This window comes from Melospiza melodia, chromosome 14 (genome assembly GCF_035770615.1).
Source record: "Melospiza melodia melodia isolate bMelMel2 chromosome 14, bMelMel2.pri, whole genome shotgun sequence".
NCBI classification, from domain to species: Eukaryota; Metazoa; Chordata; class Aves; order Passeriformes; family Passerellidae; genus Melospiza; species Melospiza melodia.
Genome location: NC_086207.1, coordinates 17488482 through 17494853, shown reverse-complemented (window position 1 = coordinate 17494853; position 6372 = coordinate 17488482).

The following is a 6372-nucleotide window of genomic DNA, read 5'->3' as shown; positions in this document are numbered from 1 at the left end:
TGCCCCGCTCCCCGCATCCCCCCGCCCGGCACCGCGGCCTCGGGGCCGCCGCCCGCACCTCCATCGCAGGCAGCGGCAGGGGGCACCGGCCGGGACGGGACGGGGCGGCCCCGCAGTGTCTCCCCCGCCGCTCCCCCCCGCCTCCCCCCCACGCCGGGCAGGCCGCGGGCCTGCGAACGGCGGCAGAGCGGGCGCCAACAAAATGGAGTCCGCCAGGCCCTGCGCCCCGGCGGGGCACCCGGGCGGAGCCGGTCCCCGTGCACCGCTCGGCACCGCTCCCGGCCCCGGTGCCCGCGGACGGTCAGCGGGGCGGGTGGCGCGGGTCGCCGCCCGCCCCCGCTGGGCTCGGGTTACCCCCTGCCATTGTCCGCCGCGCCCCGCGGGCCGGCCCGGCGCCCTCGCCGCGCTCCCCCACCGCCCTCCCGCGCACCGGCGGGCCGGGCCGTCGCCGTCCGCGGGGCTGCCGTGCAGAGCCGTGCGAGCCTTGCCGAGCCTCGCCCGCCGGGGAGCGGCGCCGGGTGCCCGCGGCCTGGCTGTCCTCGCCGGGCTCCGCCGCTCCCGGACAGCCGCGCTCCCACCCGCCCTCCCGCCGCCGAGCGGCGCGCACCGGCCCCGCGCCCGCCCGTTCCGCCGGGACGGGCTGCCACCGCCGCCCCCCGCAACCGGCCCGCGGCGGGCGGCGGCTCCGTCGCTACCTCCGCTGCGGGCCGGGGTCTCCGCCGCCAGCCGCACGGGTCCGGGCGCCGCGCCGCGCCGCCGCCGCACCGGCACGGCTGGGCAGGCACGGGGCGGGGGGCAGCCGGGGCAGCGCGGGGATGTGGCACCGGGGCGGTGCTGCCCGGGCCGCGCGGGGGGCAGGGCCGCGCTGCCGCCCCCCGGGGTGCCGCCGCGGGGCTCGACGCGGCGCTGCCCGGGCGGACCCGCTCCCCCCGCCGCCAACGCTGCCCTTTGTTTCGCCCCCCCCCCCCGACGTCCCGGCCGTGCGGGTGCCCCCGGCCGTGCTGGCGCCGCGCTCCCCCCGCCGGGCTGGGCCCCGGAGCAGCCGCTCTGCGCACCCAGGCAGGGAGCGCCCGCTGCCCGGGCCTCGCTGCCCCGCGGGCGCAGCTTTTCCCCGCTGAAACGCTGTCCTGGAGCGGCTGCGGGCTGGCACCTCAGCGGGGCACTGAAGACTTGCCTCCTCCCTGCCTGCGCACCTTGGCAGCCCCGCTGAGGGCACCTGCCTTCCTGGTGCCCCTGCCGTCTTGCCCATGCACTCCCTCTGCCCTGTCTGTGGCTGGTGATGGAGCAACCATTTCTCCCAGCATCTGCTCCTGAGGAGCCACACCAAGGTCCCCGACCCACTGTCACCTCACTGGTGTGCTGCAGCCACGGAGAGACTGCCATGTTCAGCTCGTGCCACTCCAGCACACCCACGGAGGGTGGGGTGGCTCGGCAGGAAGCTCGTGACATGTTTGTGCCTTCGAGGTCCCAGCCCAGGGCTCAGCTGGTGCCACCTGACCTATTTTAGGCCCTTTCCCTCCATGCTCATGTCCCATGGTGACATGTGGGAGCTGGGGCCACACTGTGCCCCAGTGCTGAATGAACTTGGCACTGAGTTCCAGTATCGACACAGGTCTTCCCACCTTCAGAGAGCTGGGGCATCACCCAGTGTGCCTGGATCCCTTGGTTTACACCTGAATGGGGGAAATATATTGTCCATCTCTCAGAGATCAACTGGCAGCCGCAGCCTGGCACACCTGGGAGAGGCCCCAACAGCCAAGTTTCCTCCTTTCTCATTGGAGCCACCTGCCACGCACGTTTCTGCCACGTTCCCAAAATGAAGCTAGTGGTTTATTTATACCCCCCCAGGGGCAGGCAGGGCGTGTGAAGAGCAGGAACGCCTGGTGTCTTCCCAGAGCCTGGTGTCTGAGGCCCAGTGAGCGACCTGGGGAGATGTTTAGGGCTGTTCCAAGCAGAGGAACTGTACCCTGGGCACTGTCACCAGCTGCCCTCCTTCTGCAGAAGTGCCCCCTCTTAGGCTGAGGGGGGAGAGCCAGGGCCACCATCAGGACACGTCCCAGCCTGGTTTCCCCCGGTGAGCCCTTGGTCCGTGGGCACAGGGCACAGCACACCCCGATGGGACACTGGTGTGCAGGGGCTGTCCTGCTTGGGCAGCGATGCCCGGGCAGCTCCGCACACCCGAGGCACGTCCACACCCCGCTGTCCCAGCGGGGCCCCGCAGCGATCCACCTGCAGCCCTGTGGGTATTGGGAGGAGCAGGGCAGCGGTGGCGGGGTGCCCTCAGACGCACTTCCCATCTGCTGTGTCACCTCTGCCCGTGCCACGGCCAGGCCCGCAGGAAGGGCCCGGCTCCGGCCCGTCTCTTCCGGCAGAGAACAGGGAAATGGCATCCCGGCCGCTGCCGCCCGCTCCCGCCCGGATGTGCGGCACGCCGGGCAGCGTGGCCGGCCCCGCCGCCTCAGGGCTTTGTCTGCGGGCTGCAGCGAGGGGCGCGGGGGCTTCGGCCGCCCCACCGCGGGGTTCGCCCTCAGCCCCCACCCCGCCATCGTGCCAGCGCTATGGCCGGTCAGGCCGGCAGCCACGGAACCGCCGGCACTGCGGGCTCCCTCTGCAGGCCCCGGTGCCCGCGCACAGATCGCATCCCGGCGCCCCCACGGGAACGGCCCGGTGCCCCCGCGCCCGGCGGGAATGCATCCCCGGCTCCCGTCATGGCCGCTCCGCCCCCGGGGGGATGCCGGAGGCACCGAGGCCCCGCACCGGGGGCTCCCCCGCGCTTTCCCCGAGGGAGATGAGCAGCGGGGAGCCCCACACCCCAGCGCGGAGGGAGCCGTGGCCCGTGCGGGAGCCGCGGGCAGGATGGGCTGGTTGCGAGTCGCCTCCGGCAGCGGACGTTCGCCGGGGCGGGGCCTGGGGGGAGCGCGGACCCCGGGGGCAGCACCGGGATCCTGCACAAAGGGCCGGGGGCGGTGGCTGGAATCCGTGGCCGTGGGGCTGGATCGCGGCCGGGAGCGTGGGCGAAAGGGTTAAGGAGTCACGGCGGGCAGGGGGAGGGCTGGCCCGGCCAAGGGAGAGGAAGGAAGCAGAGGAGGAGAGGAGCGGAGAGCATCCTGCCCGGAGGGTTTGCCTGGGGCCCCCTTTCCCCCAGGAAGCGGCTTGCGTGGCTTGAAACCGCAGGGATGGAGCGGCTGGAGCCGGGGCCATGGGTGGGGCTCAGCCCGGCTCCGTGCCCGCAGGCGCGGCTGCACCCGCCCGGTGTCCCCGGCTCGGGGGCTGCTCCTCCTGCCGGGGTGACCTCTGATTCCCAGGTCCCTCACCTCGCAGTCCCCCTGCCCAGGTGCTTCCATAGCCCCCCGAAACCTTGCGGGGGCAGCCCAGATACACACAAGGGCGGTGGGTGCGGGCAGGACCGCTGGCAGGAGCTGCAGGGGACAGGAGCCATCACTGCTGAGCAAATCCGCCCGGCGCGGAAGAGCTGTCGCTGCACTGTCACCTGGAGGCTGCTCTCTGCAGCAGCCATATGCAGCAGGGGGATAATCCCGAGGGGCCGAGGCCCAGGGAGCCCGTCTGGGTGCTGCAGCTGCTCTCGGGACTGCCCTGCTTCCCCAGCCCTCAGGTTGCCCCCCATCCTCAGCTTAGGGGGTGCGCAGGGCTCTCAGCCGCGAGCAAGGAGGCTGAGCTCACGCTGGGCTTTGATCCATCCATCCATCCCAGGCAGAGCCAGGTTCACCAGGCTCGAGTGCCCATGGGCTGCCCTCCCCACACTGCTCCTATCACCTGGAAGGATACAAAGGGATGCACATTGGGACACAGCTCTGCAGCCCAAGCCCCTGCCCTGCCCCGCTCCCAGCCCCATCCATCGGTGCGGGTGATGGAGAGCAGAGCCAGGATTCATCCCCATGCCGCAGACCGTTTTTCCCACTTGCGTTTGTCATCCTTCCACCATAGTCCCGTGCCTGTCCTGCCGCGAAGGCCACTGTCACCAGCCAAATACGGGGGATGTGCGGCAGAAAAGCCGCTCACCCGCTCCGCTCGGCCCGCCCCGCGCAGCTCCTCCCGCCGGCCGGGAGATGGGGCTGAGAGTCCGCGGCTTCCCGCAGCACCGGCGGGTCCGGGCGGCGGGCGGGGGGTCCGCAGCATGGGACCACCGCCCTCGTCGGCACCCCCAGCCTGGCCTGTCCGGATGGGGCTGGGGGTCCGATGTGGGGCTGGGGGTCCGCAGTAGCGCTGGAGCCTCGGCTCTGCCGCTGGGGGTGCATGAAGGGAGGTGCAGAGGTGTGTGTGTGTGTGTCTGTGTGTGTGCGTGTGTGTGTGTATCTCTGTGTGTGTGTGTGTGGATAGGGATTGTGCTGTACATGTGTGTGCGTGCAAGTGGGTGCATGCAGATGTGTGAGGATGCACGGGGATTTTGTGGGGGATGTAGTGTATGTGCGTAGCTGGAAGTGGATGCACGCATGGGGAGATGTTCCTGGAGGTGTGCCTGAGGTGAGTGTGCACACATGGAGGTGAGTGTGCACACATGGAGGTGAGTGTGCACACATGGAGGTGAGTGTGCAGGTGCTTCTCTATGGATATGGGGGCCGGGTGCATGCCTACATCTCTGCGTGTGCCTACATCAGTGTGTGAGGTGTCCCTGGCGGGATCCAATGTTTGGATTCCTCCACAGGAGAGATGGGGCCGTGCCTCAGCCTCTACGCCGATGTGTGGGGGCTCATGGGCCCCTTTTCTCTGCCCGCTGGCCCATGGGGGCTCTTCCCTCCCTTCGCTGCCTGGGCACACGGGGCACAGGCACGGGACAATGACAGCAGTCGGGGAGCAGGGCTAGGGCAGGCAGGAGCAGCCAGAAGGGCAGTGCCAGCTCCTCCTGCTGTGGGGCAGACAGCAGCCTGGTGCCTTTCCGCCCCGCCAGCCTCACCCTCTCCTGCCCGGGGGGAGAGGCTTTCTGCATCTCACAGAAACCAGATTCTCCCCAGAGATAAAATCCTGTCGCCTTTGTTTTGTGGAGAAAAGACAACATCAGCTCCCGGCCAAACAACAGAGTCGTTAAGCAAAGGCATCTCCGGGCAGGGGCTGGGAGCCACATCCCGGAGCTGGAATGAGGAACCAGCTGGTGTCCTGGCCCCTGGGGTGCTGTCTCCCCCAGGGCTCAGCATTCCTTCCAGAACCAGATCCAGCACTCAGCATCTCCCCAAGGACTACAGCAGCTCCCCCAGGACTCAGCATCTTCCCTGCACACACCCTTCCCCTACCCCAGACCAGAACCACCTTCCCCAGGGCTCAGCATTTCCCCGGGGATCACAGCATCTGCTCCAGGAGCACAGCACCCCTCCAGAACCACTGTACTCCCCACAGGGGACCTGACATCCCATGAAGGACCAGCAGTGTAGTGGGGTGGCTGTGAAGCTTAGCCCCACCAACACCCCACATCCCATAAGGACTCACAGACATATCCCAGAAACACACAAGGGGAATCTGCAGCCCTGGAGCGGCAGATTCTGGGGGGGCAGCAGGTACATGGCCCCAGAACTTGGGCAGACGGGATGCCCGTGGGCATGGCCGGGCAGGGATCGGTGCCAGGGCCCAGGGGCTGGGAGCAGGCACAAGGGGGGCTGTAATGGTGGGGGTGTGGGAACGCTGCCTCAGGAAACCAGCAGGATTTACTGGGCTACACACTAAATCCCCCTCACAAAAGGGGCCTGTTCGTGCGGACAGGATGCTGGTGGCTCAGCCACACTTGTTTGGCCAGCAGAGCCTGGCGGATTAAGGACAATTGGTTCAGCCCTGACAGAAAATACCAGGAATGTTAAACAATAAAAACTGCCTCCAGTTGTCGTGGGGCTGCTTCCCTGCCCAGCCGTGGCCTCGGCTGCCCTGTGCCTGGCAGAGCTGGCTCGGGCACAGCCCATGTGCCCACTGCTGCATCCTTTGGGGGCTCACTGGGGGATGTGGTGGTGCCTGGGGATGTGCTGAGGGCCATTCCCCCAAGTTGGGGCAGGCAGGTGGGCACAGTGCTGGGCACAGCCAGGACCCTGTGGGCTGCACTGGTGTGGGCTGTTGGGCTCTGGGTAGCAGGCAATGCCTGCACCTGTGGCAAGACTTTTAAATGTGCAGGGAGTGAGTGAGGTTTGGCAGGGGATGGCAGGTCCCTGCTCACAATGTCCCCTTCTGCCCCACTCCTTCCCTTTGGTATTAAGCGTTAGCAAACCCACCTATGCCTCCCCCTGAACCCAGGGAAAGGGCAGTGCAGGGTGAGCAAGAACTGCCTGCCCTGTGTGCTGCCCTCAGCACAGAAACCCCGGTCTGGAGTGAGGTGGGCACAAGCTGGGCACAGCCCCTCCCCGTGTTCAGTCTCAGTCGGGTTTGGAGTGATTGCAG